Source organism: Amblyomma americanum, chromosome 3, assembly GCF_052857255.1.
Source record: "Amblyomma americanum isolate KBUSLIRL-KWMA chromosome 3, ASM5285725v1, whole genome shotgun sequence".
NCBI lineage: Eukaryota > Metazoa > Arthropoda > Arachnida > Ixodida > Ixodidae > Amblyomma > Amblyomma americanum.
Genome location: NC_135499.1, coordinates 108,646,167 through 108,666,378, shown reverse-complemented (window position 1 = coordinate 108,666,378; position 20,212 = coordinate 108,646,167). Strand labels below are relative to the sequence as shown.

The 20,212-nt window shown below is 47.5% G+C and overlaps 1 non-coding gene across 1 annotated transcript; it reads left to right on the top strand.

Annotated features, from left to right (window-relative positions):
• Positions 1 to 15,892: 15,892 nt before the first annotated feature.
• TRNAT-CGU (transfer RNA threonine (anticodon CGU)) lies at positions 15,893 to 15,964 on the top strand. The gene has a single exon. It is a non-coding gene; the product is annotated as a tRNA-Thr (tRNA).
• The last annotated feature ends 4,248 nt before the right edge of the window (positions 15,965 to 20,212 follow it).

Below are 20,212 nucleotides of genomic sequence, written 5' to 3'. Positions count from 1 at the left end.
TCTTTGGGTAATGCGCGCGCTCGCGACACAGATTCCGTGGCGCCATCTACAAGCACGGCTAGTAACGAGCTCTGGTCGCGCGGGACGCTCTCGATGTCAAACTTCCCACAGTTTTCTTGGCTGGGGTTGGACCCCTTTAAGGAGTGCTTTCGCACTAAAAGAAGTGAAAAGAATGAGGTCAGAGATAAGTTTCCGCCAACGAAAGGCGCCTTCTGTGGTCGGGTGTGAGTTTATTTGCTCCAAAACAAATTCCAAACCCGTCACAAACGATGGTGAGGAACTGTAAACACATGAGCACGATTCGACAACCATCGTGCCTACATAAGGCGCTGAAAGAAGGCGACATAAACGCATCTAAATATGCAGTTTATGCTTCAACTGAAGTTTTTAGTGCAAAAAGACTGGCACAGTTGAAAGACGACGAACACGGGCTCTCTTGTTGCCTCTGTGTTTCTGCGTAAGAAAACATACGTTTAAATGAAAACTATACCTCGCAGCCCAACAGTGTAGGCTTTTGAATTAATAAGCTTCATCATGAAAAATGCGATCATGTTCAAGTACCAGAGTGTCTACTCGGTGCGAATCAATCCCTTGAGCACTGCCTCAAAGCATGCGCCGTTTTACTGGAACCAAACAGAGCAAACGCATCACATGAGAAAACCAAATGCGAGCACCGCTGTTTAGATTGGCCACAGTAAAGCCAGTGAGTAAGGACGAGGTACAGCGACGTTACGGGTGGAGCACACCGGAATCGTGCCGGAATTTGCGATTAGCGCTCACGCATCGCTGAACTCCCTCGGTCGTTTCCAACGCGTCTCTAAAGAAGGCAACGGCGTCACCGCAGGAACCTATCGAAGCCCCGGTCGGGCGCTAGAAGACACGATTCGCGATTTCTCTCGTTCATTTCCCTTCTATAGCTTCAGCAGCCACTGTGTGCTGCTGAAGGAGTTCTAAAAACAGGAGTTCTAAAAAAGCCTCTTTACTAGTTGCGTACCCGCCACGGTGGCTTAGTGGCTAGGGCGCTCGGCTACTGATCCAGAATTCCCGGGTTCGAACTCTTCCGCGGTGGCTACATTTCGATGGAGAAAGAGAAACAACTTTATTGAGCCGAGCTAATTACGACGTCATCTTAGACGCCGTCGATGCAAGTGGTTCTATCTTTACGGGACCCATAAGCTTCCCTAGCCGCCTGGTCCCTGGAGATCAGGACGAGCTGGTCTTCCAGGGCGGGCCTATTTAGCAAGTTCTCCCATCGCTCGGTAAGGGAGGATGAGGAATGGGGTGGGGTAGTGACGCAGGTAAGAGGTTGGGGGTTGCCTTGACGAAATCGCATACTCTAATGATGTGTTGGAGCGTGCCTGAGTCTTGCAGAAATTACATTCCTTCTCGTAGCTTTCCGGGTACACCTTGTTTTGAAGGTAAGGGTGCTGGAAGGATCTTGCCTGTATCTGTCTGTAAATCGCTGGCTGTTTTCTGCTAAGGAATTTGTGAGGATCGGGGTAACGACGCCTCTCCATGTTGTTATGGTTCGTAATGTCCCTATAACTAATTATGGACTGGGGGTCACCTTCCTCTACCCGGTGTTCCATCTCTGGGCAAATTGATGGGCAAGTTCGTTGCCCTCCAGCCCAGAGTGGTGGGTGGTGTAAACATTTATTTCCGAATACAGAGGAGGGAAAAGCACCTAATAGGGCACGAGGCAACCCTTAGGCGGCTGCCCTTACAGGACAAGGGCATCCCTTGGAGGGCTACCCTCTTCAGGGCGTCGGTAATTATCCGGAGCTGGTCAGCAGCAGAGGAGCTGGCCAGGAGAGCCTCCCAGTATGACTCCGCCGTGGTTGGGGATGGAGGGTGTGGGAAGGTAGGGCATGTGAGTAGGACATCAAGGAAGTCTCCCGGTTTCCCGCAGAGCTTACAAGAAGAAAGGAATTGATCGGGGTAGCGGGCATGAAGGAGAATAGGGTAGGGAGTAGTTAGGCTCTGGAGTCGGCGCCAGTGGCAGGCCTGGGTTTAGGTTAGAAAGGGAGCTGGCGGTGCGTAAACGAGCCGGGTATCTCGGTAGTAGTTAAGAATATATCTTCGAGTTGGTGTGAGCCGGTGTCCATATCAACTCCACTTTCCTTTCAGGTATATAGCGTTTACTCTTGAACATATCTAGTGCTGCAAGAGCCACTCACTCCTTTCTGTAGCTGTTGTACGCCTTTTTGCGAGTCACTGACAATTCTTAATTCCCACTTTGGACTGCGCGAGCGCTAGCGCTTTCGCGGCCCCTTCTGCCACCTCCGGAAAAGACGTCCTGACGGAGACACAGGTGGCTTCCGATGAAAACTTGGATAACGAAGCGTCTGTGAAGAGAGTGACTCCCTTTTCTTCTTCTTCTAATTTATATATAGTCTCCGTAAAGGCCGCTATACGAACCGCTCTGCGGCCGTCGTTACGACTGGCCTCATGTTTCAAGGCAGCGGCTTACTGTCGATTTTATGCGCCCACAACCTGGGTAACGGCCCTATTTCCTTCCGGTCTGCCTCTTGTCAGCCCAACTTGGCAAAATCGCGACGTCCCGCCGAAGTTTGACTGAGCCGAACTCTTTAATTCGACAGAGGACCTTCTATTAACCTTCAAAGACGTTGCGCTTAGCCATGCCGAGAAGCTTGTCGGTCTAAGAATGATTCGGCATGCTCCGCGCCATCTTGGTTGCCTTGCGTATAGTGACGTTGAACTGCTCGCTGACTTTCTTGAGTAACTTGAGGTATGGCGCCACGTAAACGATGCGCGACGTCACGAAGATCTGGCCGAGCGTCAGTGCATCGTCCTCATTAATCCTCTTTTTCTGTACGTGGCTTTTCTGATCATTACGAAATTTCTTCCGTTGAAACATTGATCTTGTCGATCGACGCCCCGCCTTGCCGTTGGTCTGGAGGATGACACCCAGGATACGTGCTTGCGTAGTTGGCGTTATGCTCGTCCCGTCGATGGTGATGCGGACGTTCTCTTGGTCTTCTTCCTTTCTTCTTGGCTTGATGACGCGTAACTCCGACTTCTGTGGCGATAAACTGAGGCCGCACGATTTAGCGAACTCGTGCACGGTCTGCCACTCTCTGAAGGGTGAATTGACACTGTGAACAGTATTTAAAAAAAAGCCTTCAAGAGACTGGCCTCAACGACGAAAAACAAGATCAACGAGGAAGGAGGTGAAACGCTAAGGCGCCCGTGTGCTGTGCGATGTCAGTGCACGTTAAAGATCCCCAAGTGGTCGAAATGGAAAAAAGGAAGGCCTCAGACGTTTCTGGCACATACACACTACGGGGGTGTGGCCAAGACACAGGCGGTTAATGGCTTGATACAGGAAAGTTTTGACAGGTAAAGGATTGGTAATAGTATGTAATCTGATAGATTGCAAGACGGAAGGACAGGGGGCCTGTTAACTTGGAGATCGAGGACGGGACAATGGCTAAATGTGCATTATAGTATACAATGCCTGTAATGTTTCAATTTCGTACTGACTGAGAGCGGGAAAAAGAAATTAGAATGGGAGTTGCTGCGTTTCTTGAAGAAACTTTTGCGCAGCGGAGCGCACACTCCTGTCGCTTCGTCCAAGCAAAGAAGCGCCAATGGAAAGAACAACCGCGGAGGACACAGGCAAGCCCCGTTGATGAAAAGGAATTTGCAAAAGACGCTTCCTCAAATGAGAGAAGCGGTGGCAAAACAGCAGGAAGTGATCTATTGTCTCAGGCTCGGCACAAAAAGGGCACAATAGGGAAGCCGCCAGGCCAGATATGTGAAGGTAGAAATTTAAAAGGGGAACCCGGCAACGCAAACACGTGAAAGAGACATCCAGTCTGCGCGTGCGCCAGTCTTTGCTACTCCAAGGATACAGAAGATGCTGATATTTGTGAGATGATGTAAGAGCCGAGGCAGCAAATTCCTGAAATATTGTGTAGCTGCGAAACCTCACCGCAGCTGTGTATGCACTCGTTGGCAGGACAGCAACAACTGGGCCGCAGAGAGAGGCTCTTGCTTAGGAATCTGCAACCTCATTTAAGTGAAAGCCCATGTGACCTGGTACCCAAAGCAATCTTACCAAATTTAGGTGGAGCGGAATCAGGAACTTAAAGAGGCGTAATGCCCGAGACTCATTGGGTGAGGATAATGAAGAGCAAATGGACAGAGAGTCTGTTATAACCACGACTTGGGAAACGGTAGATTCTAATTTTCGTGAGGCTAAGGTTACTGCTAATAATTCAGCCAGAAAAATTGGCGTGAAGTCAGGAAGACGGAGAGAAAAAGACCAATCCAGTGAAGGCGAAAAAATTCCCACACCTGCCTTTTCTCGATGCTGCGAGGCATCGGCAGCAATAAGAACATGACAGGGAAATGACCTTAGGTGGTCCTGCAACAGACCCTGAACAAGCGGGAAGGGCTGCAGCTTTGCATTCGATGGGAAAATGTCATCGAATTCAATCAGGACAGATGATGAGTTGTTATACATTTGGCGGGCATCTGTGAAATGAGTATTTATGGGATCAAGGAGGGACTGCACGTACAATATCTGCGGAGTCTGAAAATGAGACCAGGTGGCACTAAAAAAGGCGGAAGGTTGACTAAGAGAAATTATACCGGAAGCGTGAAGAGGTGAGTCGCACAATTTTAAAAATATTTGAACTGATAAAGGCGAAACCTAGCTGATAACAATGGCATTCGCGCCTCAAGCTGCAGAGCAGCATTGGCGACATATTTTGGAAGCCCCAGACAAAGGCGCAACGCCTCACACTCCCACAGCACAAGAGGGCGAAATTTATAGGTAGGAGCTCCTGAGAATAAAACACACCCGACCTCCAAAATTGGGCGGACTTACATTTTATAATTGAGAAGTTTATGCCTTCTCTTGCCTGATTCAGCACTACAAAACCTGCGCAGGATGCCAATGGCCCTAACTCCTTTTGCAGAAACTTGCTCAATGTGTGGCCGCCAGGATAGAGTAGAGTCGTATATTACTCCGAGATACTTCACCGTCTGAATTTGAGGTATTATGTTGTTTCTGTTGACCAGGCAGTTATTTACAGGAACAGAAACCGGAAATGCTAACAATGCGCATTTCTTCACATTCAGGGACAGATGAATTCTTCCTAACCAGTAGTCAAGAACATTGAGGTAATTTTACAGGGTTCGATAAAGAGTGTGAATGTAACCTGCTTATGCAAAAAATGCAGTATCGTCGGAGTACACATAAGTTTTCACATTTTGAATGCATGGAATGGAGCTTAGAAAAATGTTAAAAAGAACAGGTGAGAAAACTGATCCTTGCGGTACACCTCTTGTTTGTGGAAATCTCCTTTAGGAAACACCATTTTGACAGCAGTAAAATTCTCTATTTTCCAAAAAAGAAAACAGAAATCCAGGCTACAAAATGGCCTGGGAAGTTCAGTTCCTGTAATCTTAGTAACAGAGTCGAATGCTAAACGCTGTCGTATGCTTTACTGACATCCAAGGTGACAAGCGCAGCAAACTGTTTTCTATTGCGAGCTAATTTAATACGACTTTCTAGGTCAGTATGAGCACACCAAATTGAACAACCCGGCCTGAAACCAATTTGACATGGATTCGAGAGAGCATTTTCCGAAATGAATGACATGACACGGTTGAGAAGGACCCTTTCCACCAATTTTACTAGGTTCGATGTTAATAAAATAGGGCGTATGTTAAGCCCTAAAGTTAAACCCTCCCCTTGCTTTTTAAGCAATTGAACTATTTCTGCAAGACGCCACTCATGAGGTATCCAAGGAGCTTGAAGAGAATGGTTAACTAGAGCCAACAGGTCTGCACTAGATTCATTGAACGATATTTTGATCATAGATGAAGTGACCTTATCGGGGCCAGGAGCCACTGGGGATAAGCGCAGAACAATTTGCGACAGCTCAGGCATAGAGACCTCAATAAAATCACTTGAGGTGCATGTGAATATAGTAGGAGGAGGTAGACAAGATGTAAAGCGAAGCTCTAGGCCACACGCAATATCCTCTAAGGCCTTTGCGGACGTCAGCAGGGGACTGAACGAGGGATTCAATGTTGGCAGCCGGTGGAATCATCTTGTTGCACCTCATGAAATTAAACAAAGCTCGATTATTTCCTGATTGTGAAAGGAAATCATCATGATTTGTATTATACTACTCCTTTGCACGGGTGACAGTGCGCTTAAATGTTGCTGCAACATACTTATAATCCAAACAATTTTATGGGCGTTGATTGATGAGAAGTTTCTTCCAAGCTGCTTTCCGTCGTCTATATGCACGCGTGCACTCAGCATTCCACCAATTGTTCGCGATTGCAACCATGGTTCCCTTAACCAAAAATTCAGACTTTTGCCTTGCATGGTCCAGTACTGAACATCGATGTGCAGCATTGCTTTCTGCTCTTGTATGAGCGCAAGGGTCTGATGTGATTTGGAGGGCTGATTTTAGCGTGTCTTTAAAGCAACTGTAAATTATTAATGTGCGCTGATGTCGCTCAGGAAGAGCTAATTTACACGCAAACTTGAAACTAATCGGCAGATGATCACTGTTTGTTGCACAGTCAACACGCGCCCAAGACATAACAGAGACTCCTTGGGAGAAAAAAGTTAAATCCAAGGCAGAATGGCATTGACTCCGAACAAACGTAGGCAATCCGGAATGGTTACAGATCAAGTTGGTGTCGGAAGCCCAATCAAATAGTCTAGAACCAAAGGTGTCTGTTTTAAACCCTCACGTCACATGGTGCGAATTGAAGTCTCCAAGTAATAGAACCTGAGATCGTCTACCAGACATGAGTGAGTCAAGGGGCCGAGTGTCACGCACACCAAACGGGAAATATGCATTAGCTACCGTAAAAGGCTATTGATCGGGGAGACTGAGGTCAACCGCAAAGATTTCACATTAATTGTCCGCATATTGGAAAGAAATGCATGCCCTGTGGCAAAACTTTGTAGAGATGAGCACTAACAACCTTCCCCCTCGTGATGACCGGTCAAGCCGGAACGGACGGTAATCCTAGAGATGATAATTGAAATTTGTAGTTAGCCATGTTTCCTGTAAAGCAACTAAATCTGGTAGAAGCTGATTGCATAGGCAATTTAAATCTGTTGAAGCTGAGAATATAGATCGACAATTCCACTGGAGTATACTTAAGAACCCTATCTTGGCGGGAGTGCCGCAGCCGCGACTGCCTTTTCTAGAATCCTGGTCTTAGCATTTTGACTTGCGTTACTTTTATCGTCTTTGATTGGGCGCAAGATGGACCTGCAATATTGAGAGGAGACCCACTTCGTTTCTGGGCGCGGAGATCGGACTCGATATCCATACAGTCCATAGAGGATGCGTCCATAACGCTGTTCGAAGGAAAAGCCTGAGAGGTCTCTGCTTGCTGACATTGTTTTTGGCCCTGTGGAGCGGAATCGATTACTACAGTTGGAGGAGTAGCTTCTGAAGCCAAATAAGGCAAGAGCGGAGCGGTGGACACCAGCAGAAGATTGGACATCTGAGCTGAGCAGCTATTACCTGCGAAATGCACGTGGATACGGTTTCTGTAATAGATAGATAGATAGATAGATAGATAGATAGATAGATAGATAGATAGATAGATAGATAGATAGATAGATAGATAGATAGATAGATAGATAGATAGATAGATAGATAGATAGATAGATAGATAGATAGATAGATAGATAGATAGATAGATAGATAGATAGATAGATAGATAGATAGATAGATAGATAGATAGATAGATAGATAGATAGATAGATAGATAGATAGATAGATAGATAGATAGATAGATAGATAGATAGATAGATAGATAGGTAGATAGATAGATAGATAGATAGATAGATAGATAGATAGATAGATAGATAGATAGATAGATAGATAGATAGATAGATAGATAGATAGATAGATAGATAGATAGATAGATAGATAGATAGATAGATAGATAGATAGATAGATAGATAGATAGATAGATAGATAGATAGATAGATAGATAGATAGATAGATAGATAGATAGATAGATAGATAGATAGATAGATAGATAGATAGATAGATAGATAGATAGATAGATAGATAGATAGATAGATAGATAGATAGATAGATAGATAGATAGATAGATAGATAGATAGATAGATAGATAGATAGATAGATAGATAGATAGATAGATAGATAGATAGATAGATAGATAGATAGATAGATAGATAGATAGATAGATAGATAGATAGATAGATAGATAGATAGATAGATAGATAGATAGATAGATAGATAGATAGATAGATAGATAGATAGATAGATAGATAGATAGATAGATAGATAGATAGATAGATAGATAGATAGATAGATAGATAGATAGATAGATAGATAGATAGATAAAGGGGAGGAGAGAAAGACAAGGATGTTAACCATGAAGGGGTTCCGGTTGGCTACCCTGCACTGGGGAAGAGGGATTAGGGGGCTAAAAGAAGGAAGAGAGAAGGGGAAAAAGGCATAACACGCACACACACACGCACAACGCTGTCACAATTTGTCACTCAATCCAGTCGCTCTCAACAAGGCAAAGAGTGCCTTGTATGCCTTGAGGGCAGTCAACTGCTGTGGCCACGGACCCAGGATCTTTTGCTCTGTTAATGGGCGAGGATCGAGGCGGTCCAGGGCAAAACACAGTGTATGTCTTGCACTCGCAAATGCAGGGCACTCACAGAGAAGATGAGCGATGGTCTCCTCACAACTGCAGCTTTCACAGCCAGGACTGTCGGCCTTTCCCATCCGGAAAGCATAGTGGTTGGTAAAAGCAACGCCGATCCATAAACGGCATAACAATGTTGAGTCGTGACGTGCGAAGTTACGTGGAAGACGAAGGCGCAGTCCAGGGTCCAGTGCCTTGAGGCGGTGGTTGCAAAACTCTCCCGTGTTCTAAGCTAAAATTGTGAGCTCCAGCGCCAAAGGGCGAAGTCCACACGCTGCGTCAGGTCTTGATATTGGGATCCTCACTGGAAGTCCGTCGTTGTGAGCCGAATGCGCAGCAGCATCGGCCTGGTGATTATCGTTAATACCACAGTGTCCTGGCAGCCATTGAAAAATGAAGTCATGACCTTTGAAAACGGTGCCGTGGTAAAGTAGACGGATCTCAGCAAGAAGTTGTTCCTGCGACGCGCGGCGTAGCGCAGCGTGCAGGGCTTGAAGGGCTGCTTTAGAGTCGGTGAAAATCGTCCAGTCACGTGGAGGTTCCTGACTGATGAACTCTACCGCAGCCCGTAAGGCTGCGAGTTCCGCACCAGTTGAAGATGTTGGATAGGTCGTCTTCACTTTCATGAAGATGGATCTGGCCGGTATCACCACCGACCCCGCAGAACTGGTCGAGTGAACTGATCCATCTGTGTAAACATGTATGCGGTGACTGTGATAAGAATGCAGGTGATTCAATGTCAGTTGTTTGAGAGCGGGTAGTGATACACCAGCTTTATTCGTAATTCCAGGAATATAGAGGTGAACCCGAGGTTCATGAAGACTCCATAAGGGTGAGCACGGTCTTGAAGCAGGGGTGAACTCCGATGGAAGATATGCGCGATGAGCTTCAATGAATTTGGCGAATGCAGTACGCGGCGTAATTATTAGGAGTGTTGCGAGGTGATGACAGGGAACCCGTGTGAGTTGCCGAATATGTGTTCTCATGGTGTCAACAACAATGTATGTAGTAACAGGATGTTCCCGTGCAACAAGAACAGTTGCTGCTGTTGATGCACATTTAAGCAGTCCAAGACAGATACGGAGAGCTTGCACTTGCACACTTTGAAGAGTCTTGATATTTGTCTTTCTAATGGAACTGAATATTGGAAGACTGTACCACATGTAGCCCAGAAATAAGGAACGGTACAGTTGCAGCATAGAGCGCACTGATGCGCCCCAGGACATTCCCCCGAGGAAGGAGAGGACGTGGACAATCGCAATTAGTCTCTTTCTCATGTCGTAGACATGTGGACTCCACGAGAGGTTCCTGTCGATGACAACACTAAGGAATCTGTGGCTTCTCTCAAAGGGAATGGCTTCACCATTAATGCGAATGGTTTAGCGTGAAATTATTTTGCGTGTGAACGCCACAAGTGAACACTTTTCTTTCGAAATGTTGAGGCCCTTGCAAGCGAAGATAAGATGTCAATATGGATGCCGCCTTTTGAAGTCTTGCACGAACTTTAGTACGGGTCACCCCTGATGCCCAAATACAGATGTCGTCTGCATATACCGAGATCTGAGCAGATTGTGGCAATCGTCGACCAGGCCGATGAGAGCAAGGTTGAAGAGAACTGGGCTGAGCACTCCACCGTGAGGGACTCCGCGCGAATTTCGTTGTAAGGACGTTGGTCCGTCCGCAGTCAGGACAAAAAACGACCTCTCTGATAAATAGCTGCGTATCCAGCTGAACGTGCGGCCTCCGATCTCAGCAGCTTTCATTGCGTCCAAAATGGCCTGATGCGTTACATTGTCGTACGCGCCCTTGATATCCAAAAACAATGCCATCGTCAATCTTTTCAAACTTTTGCTGTGGTGCACCGACGTTACAAGGTTAACCACGTTGTCGATAGAAGAGCGGCCCCCTCTGAACCCAGACATGAAGGTTGGATAAATCTGATATTGCTCCAAGTATCATTCCACGCGTGTGAGCAGCATTCTTTCCATAACTTTGCCGACGCAGCTGCCGAGTGCAATTGGACGGTATGATGAAAGGTCGAGCGGTGATTTCCCCGGCTTAAGAAGTGGAACCAGACGACTGGTCTTCCAATCATGAGGAACTATGCCAGCACTCCATGACTTGTTATAAGTGTCCAAAAGAGCCCGTCGAGCTTCTTTGCCAAGGTTGGCAAGTGCGGATTACGTCACACCATCGGGCCCTGGTGATGATGACCTTCTACAACAAGCCAGCGCAGCATCAAGCTCTTCCATGGAGAATAGTGCATCCATCCGAGAATCCCGTGAGGGTGGAACATTGTTGCAGTGCAGCGTTGCGCCTGGATTCGGAGTGCCTGTTATTCTTGCGTAGAAATCTTCAGCTACCTCAACCACACTGCGCCTTTGGTGGAGCGCTACGGATTTTAACGGGTAGCGCTGTTGAGGGTACGTGCGAAGACCCCGAATTACACTCCAAACGCGTGACAAAGGCTTCCGTGGATCAAGTGTTTGGCAAAATGTCCTCCACCGTTGTGTTTGCAGTGCCTGAATTCTGCGCTGAATCTTCTGTATGCGCCAAGCATCTATTAGGTCTAGGCGCGACTTTGTGCGTCGGTATCTGCACTCTGCCCTGCGCCGGTGTGATCACAGTCGCTGCAATTCGAAGTCAAAATCGGTGTAGTTAGCGACATGGTTAAAGGGGCAGGTGGCGTGTTCCATGGCCTCCTTAAATTTTTGTTCAAGACCGGTAGAGAAGCCCTCTGAGCAAGCAGCCTCCATAAGTAATTTAAAAACTGTCCAGTCAATGCGCTGCCTGCACGTGGCTGGGGAAACTGTGGAATGGCCGGTAATAATCAGATAGGTTGGGATATGGTCGCTATGGTTTCTACATATATGGCTTCTACATATGGGTTCTACATATGGTTTCTACATCCGAAAACTACTGGACGCTGTTCCTAACGCCTCGCCACATGGTGTGATGAGCATTGAAGTCACCCATAGTAACCCATGGAGCAGGTGTAGCTGCCATCAAACCACTCAACCTTCTGGCGTCGAAACGACTTGATGGCGCCAAGTACACCGCCAGTAGCGTAAATGTCAGGTCACGGCTCTTGACTGTCAGGCAAACGTACTGATTGTCTTCGTTCGGAGGAACTGAATGTTGCACATATGTAAGCTCACGTCGAATGTAGACGATGACTTTGCTGGATCTGTCGCACGTGGGTGATGAAAATGCCTCGTAACCGGATATTCGCAAAATTGCCGGGGTCTTCAGTTCACAAATCACAAGAATGGGGAAGTGATTCTCGTAGACGTAGTGCCGTAAATCGGAAATCCGGGGCTAGAGCCCACGAGCATTCCATTGGAAAATGTAAGCTTGGTTGACTTTCTTTTGAAAAGACAGGTGCTAAGGAGCCATGATGCCGTCAACTGTAGAGCTGCAAGAACTGGATGTAGCGCGTCCAGCACTTGAAGTACGCTATGTGCTGCTGGCGTGTGTAGGCTGGAAAGCAGAGCACGCATGTTTATTCCAGGCGATCAACACTCGGGCCAACGCCCAACCTTGCGGCAGGCAAGCGGGTCGCCGAGAAGGCGCCTCCACTGTCTCCGCAGCAAAACCAGGCATCCGCTCCTAACGGCTCCGGTGGTGGCAACGGCGTCTAGCTTCGTGCTAGACGTGAAAGGTGAGCACGGTGCTCTCGGCGTCTTCACACGTTTTAAATATGGCTTCTGCAACCTCCTTGACTTTTGCAACGCTCAATGTCAGAGGTTTTGCCTCTAAGAGGAAGCAGAGCCAAGTGCACCGCATGCTAACAGATTATAATTTCGATCTGCTTGCTATTCAGGAAACGAAAGTGGAAGGGGAACAAGACACCGAGAGCATTTTGCACCGTTTTACGTCAAGATTCTATGCGGTCGTGAGCCATGCCGTCGGCACATCTGCCGGATGCATTGTGTTTATTAGAAAGCTGCCTAGCCTCGAGGTGCAGGCGCACGCATCGTGCCCTTCGGGTCGTTGTGTAGTAGTGGATTTTGCCTTCGCCTGCTCTGAATGGCGACTAATTTGCGTTTACGCACCTAGCGTGGGCGAGGATAGGGTAGCTTTTTTTGAGAGCATTCAGCGTTTCTTAAGCACAGAAAAACACACGGTATTGTTAGGACATTTTAATTGTGTCTTGAGCGCGGCTGACAAAACCAGCACTCTGTCCCACCGCGATGAAAGCGCCGAACTTCTCCGTCGATTGATCGATAAGTTTGCATTGGAGGACGTGACTGAATGTCTGGTATACTAGCGCGGCATGATGTTCACGCACTTCCAACGAAGTAGCCATGCCCGCCTTGATAGAATATATGTATCGGTCGACCTGTCGCCAAAGTGTCACAGCTACGATGTTGTTCCTGCAACTTTCTCGGACCACTGCTTGGTGAAATGTAGCATAGGCGCGGTAAAACGTAAAAACTATTTCCAGTGGGAACTGTGGAAATTCAACAATAAGCTTCTGAAAGACGAAATTTTCACCGGGTTAGCAGCAAAGGAAATTAATAAAATAACCGTTAATGGCAATCGAACCGCTGGAGAAGAATAGGAAAGTTGCAAACAGCAGATAAAATTGTATGCAACAGAAAGGGCCAGTTGCATACGTTTTCAAGAAAGGCTAAGCGAGGCGCATTCGAAGTCCTTACTGGACAAGTTATTAGCTCAGGAATGCAAGGCACCGGGTGTTTTCAGTGAAGACGTCCGAAAAACCTAACAACAGCTAGAAACGATAGAGGAAGAGCGATATCGCGGCGCACTTGTGCTCGCGAGAGCTGAGCAATTCGCCGCGAGCGAAACACCCACAAAACGGGCGTTAGGAATGGAAAGGGCACACGCTCGGCGAAACCATGTCGCGGAAATTCAATGGGGCGGTGCCACTGCATCTGACGATGACAGCATTGCAAAGGCTTTTTTTGATTACTATCAAGCGCTCTTCGCTTCGAGGCATGTTGACATGGGAAGATTTAAGGAGATATTTTTAGGGGCCATGACACGTATTGATGAAGCAGACATAATAAGATTAGAGCTGCCAATTAGCGAACAAGAAGTGGAACACACTATTGATAAATTAATCTCAGAAATGCCGCCGGGGCCGGACGTCATGAGCGCCGCTTTTATACAGCTTTCAAGAAGGAACTAGCACCGCTCCTCTCAGTGATATTTAATGAAGCGTATGAGTTGCATGCTCTGCCTGCATCATATGCATCCTCGCATACTGTGCTCATACCAAAAACCGATCAAACAGAAAAACTCAGACAGGTAACATCGTACAGGCCCATAGCCCTCCCAAATGTAGACTACAAAATTTATATGAAGGTTCTTGCAGGGAGGCTACAGACCGTAAGGCAAAAAATAGTCGGACCTCACCAAACGTGTGGGATCAAGGGGCGTTCCATTGTTGAGAATATTCACAAGGCTAGGTGCGTGCTTGAGTGTTCTGACGCAATATATGCTCGGGTCGCAGTTCTTCAGATTGACCTTGAGAAGGCGTTTGACTGTGTGGCGCACGAATTGCTGCTTTGCATTCTACATATTCTACATTACATTAACGTTGGTTCTGTTATCAGAGAGGGTGTGGCCATGGCTTACCGTAACTGCTCTACGAGGTTAATAGTAAACAAGACCTTAGGGGCCTCCACTAGTGTGCAGAGATCGGTACGCCAGGGCTGTCCCCTCAGCCCCCTACTGTTTTGTATTTATATAAAAACCCTCTGCCTAAACATTATAGTAAATGAGGCTATTCATGGTTTTCGTGTACAGGCATCAGAAGTGAAGCTCTTAGCATACTCAGATGACGTTGCTGTTTTCTGCGTTAACCAAGATAGCATAAGCAGGACAATTGAAGCAGTAAAGGGTTTCAGGGAGGTCACCGGAATTTTGGTGAATTGGGGCAAGTGCCTGGCATTCTGGCACGGAGAATGGCCGTCAACTCCAGCTGTTTTCGCCAGCGTTTCTTGGGTGACAACACCCGGGAAAAACCTAGGTGTTCCACTGGCATTTTACAGGGGCACTGAGCCTTTTTGGAAAACGCAGGTTGAAGAAACGCGTGAGAAAGTCCTCATTTGTCTGTATTTGCTAGACCAACTATGTGCAATTTGTTTTTGATAAGCAAGCTCTGGTTCGTGATGCAAGTACTCTACTGCTCACGGCTAAATGTGCAAAAGCTGCACCGTATTTTCGCTGTCTTTATATGGGCCTCAATATGGGAGAGGTGCAGCCGGACAAATTTGTTCAGGAGCGTCAAGGTAGGGGGACTTGGTCTGGGGCACTTGTTCATACGGCAGATAGTAAACAGATTTTTGTTTCTCAGAGACGTTAAAGATCCCTTTCTACGTACCGTATACCAAGTCAGGCTCGGGCGTGCTGTGCCAGATTTCATTGTTGGAACGGAGACTATGACTGAAGGTATTTCTGGTTTCCTTAAAGAGGTTGTGTTTAGCGTCAGCTTTTTGACGGCGAGATTTTCAAAAAATTATTTAAGTGGTGTTCAGCGGAAAACATTGTACAAGGATGTATGTGACGTGTTATTGCCGGTACCAATGTACAGGGCAATATGCTCCGGAGGCCGAGGCAGAGATGTCCTGAAACGGGTGAAAAAAATGCACATACCACCGGAAACAAAAAATTTCTTCTTCAAGCTTCACACCGGGACTCTGTAAAATCTTTCCAAGAAAAAAAGTGGTTTTACCTACCTTGGGGATCCCACTGCCTTATATGTAAACAACCAGAAACCATCAACCACGTTTTCTTGCACTGTTGGGATGGGGTATATTTTTGGGACGTCCTTCAAAGGACCATCAAAAAAGAATTACCATTGGATCCATATGGAATCCGATTCCTGCCTACAGCAAAGAAGATGGCATTCCGTTCGATTTAGTAATGCTGGACGGCCTCCATAGCTTATGGCGCTCCCGAATGGCAGGATTTCATTGTGACCCGGATGCGCGGCCTGCGCGATTGTATTTCCGTGAGGCAATGCACATGTTCATCGAGGTGCCGAAAACACAAGCATCTCCCCCTGAGTGGCTTTCAAAGCTCGAACCTTTGAAGGAACTCAGGGAATTTTAAACTGACAAGGCCTGCCCCTCTGGGGGCTGTAGGCTACCTTTTTGTAGTTTGGGTGTCTACACGTGTATGTTTTTTGTTGTATTCTGTCGAAGCCCGGCAATAAAAAAAAAGCAGAGTGGCGCAGTGGAAGCGTGCTGGGCCCGTAACCCAGAGGTCCGTGGTTCGAAACCACGCTCTGCTATGGTTTTTGTCTTCTTTTTATTGTATCCTTTTTTTTCAACAGTAAGATTCAATCTGTACAACAATTTGCCTTCTAATATAGGCTACGTTACCGAGCAGCGCAGTCAGCAGAGTGGCACATCATTCTGCTTCCGGCAGCCGAGCTGATCGGATCGCAGTATCATGGGCTCCAGTGGATCGGCGACAGTGGCCTTCGGCGGTCGCAGAAACAGGATTGAAGACTGTGAAAATAAGGATTACCAGATCATTTTGCAGACACTGCAAACAGGACGTGTTGTTTTCAACACGGTTTTTCTGCACGGAGACGTGCGAGCGAAGCCGTTTCGGGTCGAGGATTTCCGTGACGCCCTGGCCGAGACCGGTACGCTCCCCGACGTGGTCGCGTTGGGGGCGTACCAAATCAACCATGTGTGGGAGGTTAACCTGTGGAGCACGGAGGCAGCAAAGAAGTTGCTCGCCTTCAATGAGCTTCAAGTTAAGAGACGCCGCTGCCTTATCATCGACCCTGAAGACCAGCAGGTAAAGCTGCGGCTACACTGGATGCTTCATGGTGTGGCCGACGACGACATCCGGACGGCATTAGCGGCGTTTGGCAAAGTGACCGACGTTACGCGAGAGCGGTGGCGGATCCAAGGCGTCAATGACAAGAGCTCAACGACAAGAACTGTCCTACTGAAATTGACGCCCGGTCTTAAAGTGGATGACCTACCACACCAGGTACGCGTCGCCGGATAGTTGGCTCTTGTCGTGGCGCTTGGACGTCCAATGCAGTGCCTGCGCTGCCACGGTACGGGTCACGTGCGGCGTGAATGTAAAGTTCCCCGCTGTACGAAGTGTCGGCGGTACGGTCACGCGGATGCCGACTGTGTTCGCACTTATGCGGTGGCTACGGAAGCTGTGTCGAAAGACGAATCTGCGGAACTCCTAATGGACGTAGCCGAGGCCGAAGAACCTGCAAAAGGCATAGGCGAACCCGAAGAGCACGCAGGCACGACGGACTCTTCGGGACCCTCCAGCAGCGATGGTGGGCGGAAGCCTGAAGGGGCAGAATCTTCGACAAATGGGATGGAGGCGTCGAGTGATCATATAAGCGCGCCGGCGCTCCGAGAAACCGAATCAGCGCTCCAAGAATCCGAGCCAGCGACTCCGAACGAGAAACATGACAAGAGCGGCGCCCGTACTACCAGTGGTGCTGCCCCAGTGAAGAGACCACATGCCCAGACCGTAACCGATGGAGACAAGGCGGCAGCCCCCAGTGTCGAGGAGGCGCCGGCAAAAACGACCCAAGGACGGCGGCCATCCATCCGACCACGACCTAATGTGTCGACGGGGAGGAGAACCCTCGATAAACCGCCCCCGCAGCCAGGCCTGGAACAAGCACCGGATGGCTCCGGTGTCAAAGACGCCGTCTAGCCACGCGCTAAACGGGAAGCGTAAGCACCACGTTCCCGGCCTCTTTCTTCTGTATGAAAATGGCTCCTGCGTCCCCCATAAAAGTCGGTACACTTAACGTCAGGGGACTGGCAAGCAAGAAGAAGCAGAGCCAGGTATACCGCATTTTAACTGAGCATGACATTGACGTTCTGGCAGTGCAGGAAACGAAAGCTGACGGGGAAGATGAGACCGGGAACATGGTGCGACGTTTCACGTCTAGGTTTTTTGTAGTAGTGTCCCACGCTATAGTCACGTCTGCGGGTTGTGTAATTTTTTTTAAGAATGTACCGGGACTTGAGGTTCAGGGATATATGGCGTGTCCATCGGGTAGATGTGTTTTGGTTGACTTCGTGTACAACAAAACATATTGGCGCATAATTTGTGTGTACGCTCCAAATACGGTGGATGAAAGGACAGCTTTTTTTCAGAGCCTAAAAAAGTAATTAATTTGTGAGAAATCCCTGATCGTCATGGGTGACTTCAATTGCGTCCTGATAGGTGATAAAACCAGTGCACGGGCGTTTAAGGACAGAAGGACTGAGGCACTCTCAGAGGTTACAGCGACGTGCAACCTGGATGATGTGGCGGAATGTTTAGAAGGCGAGCGTTTTGTGAGGTACACAAATTTTCAGCGGTCAAGCCATGCACGGCTAGATCGCATTTATGTGTCTCCGGATGTTATTTCAAAATGCAGTACCTACAGTGTAGAACCGGTATCATTTTCTGATCATTGTTTAGTGGAGTGTGGGATAGGGACAAAGAAAAGAGGAAATCAGTTTTCTTGGGAGATGTGGAAATTAAATAAGCTCATTACAGACGACATCTTTAGCAGGAAAGTAAATGAAGAAATCGGAAAATTAGAGACCGGCGGGGAACTGAAAGTATGGCAGCAGTGGAAACTTTGCAAACAACAAATAAAGATAGCAGCGATCGAAAGGTCAAGCTGTATACGACAAGAGGAGAAGCGTGAGGAAGAAAATTTAAGATCTTTACTGGCTAAACTTGTCGAAAAAGATAGCGAAGAGCCGGGAGAATGGATCGAAGACATTAGAAAAATAAAACACAAAATTGAACTCTTCGAAGAAGAACGCTATCGTGGCGCGCTTGTGCGGGCTAGGGCGCAAGATGTAGCTTCTGGGAAGCACCGTCAAAACGAGCGCTAGGAATCCAAAAAACGCATGCTCAACGAAACCACATTGAAAAGATTGTTTGGGGTGGGGCGTTATCTGGAGAAAGCGCTCGTGTCCACCAGGCAGGCATTTCTTGAATATTATCAGGTGCTGTTTGCAAAGCAAGAAGTGGATGTGAGCGCATTCAAGGAAAAGTTTCTTGGCGCTTTACCGCGATTAGATAACGAACAGAAAGAAAGGTTGGAGCTGTCGATAACTGCGTCAGAGGTCGAGCATGCGATAGAAAACTTGAACCTTGAAAAATCACCTGGACCTGATGGATTAAGTGCGGCTTTTTACAAAGCATATATACACGAAATAGCGCCAGTACTGACAGCAGTGTATAATGAAGCCTACAAAGTAAATGAATTGCCTCCGTCTTACGGTACATCCGACACAGTATTAATTCCTAAATATGATAAAGCAGAAAAGTTACAACAGGTCACAGCATATCGCCCTATCGCACTCACAAACGTAGATTATAAAGTTTTCATGAAGATTTTAGCCCGTAGACTACAGTCAGTTATTCAAGGTATAGTCGGTTCTCACCAGACGTGTGGGATCAAGGAACGCTCATAGAGCGAGGTGTGTGCATGAATGTTGTGATCATACAAGTAGCGGTGTAGCAATACTTCAGCTTGATCTTGAGAAAGCATTTGATTGTGTTCCGCACGAAATCCTGTTCTGCATACTCGACCATGTAAATGCAGGGTCCATTATTCGCGAGGGAGTGGCCTTGGCGTACCGGAGCTGCATGACAAGACTAATTGTAAAGAAGAGTTTGGGGGCCCCCATCGTCCTGCAGCGTTCGGTGCGCCAAGGTTGTCCCCTTAGCCTTCTTCTATTCTGCACTTAAATGGAAGCGTTGTGTTTGAATATCATGAAAAATGAAAAAATTCGTGGCTTCCAGCATCAGGCGGCAGAAGTTAAGTTGCAGGCCTATGCGGATGATGTGGCAGTGTTCACAGTGAATCGAGAAGGTGTAACCGAGGCCGTGGCATGTGTAAAAGAATTCACCAAAGTCACAGGCAGTAAAGTGAATTGGTCAAAGTCCCTGGGGTTTTGGCACGGAGAATGGCCAACGGAGCCCGACAATTTTGCGAACATGCCCTGGGTGAAGACCCCAGTAAAGTACTTGGGTGTCCCACTAGACGGTTATCGCGATAGCGAACCGTACTGGAGAGAACAGACGCAAGCCATGCGTGAAAAGGTTGAGAGGTGGAAATGGCAACATCTGTCAATTTTCCCAAGGGCCACAGTGTGTAATCTGTATTTTATGTCTAGGTTGTGGTACGTGATGCAAGTGTTGCATTGTGCAAGGATAAGGGTACAGAGATTGCACCGGATCTTTGCCGTTTTTGTATGGGCTGCAGGCTGGGAACGATGCAGCCGGACGAATTTGTTTACGCGGGTCAAGGACGGTGGCCTCAGTCTGGGGCGCTTATTTCTGCGGCAGGTCGTAAGCAGATTTTTTTTGTGCGTGATGTAAGGGATCCGTTTTTGCGCACTGTGTGCCAATTAAGGCTTGGAAATGCACGGCCGGATTTTGTTGTCTCAACCGAAAGTTTATCGGGAAGTATTTTTGGTTACTTTAGAGAGGTTGTCGCGAGTGTTCGATTCCGATCTGTTCGGTTTTCATATGAGTA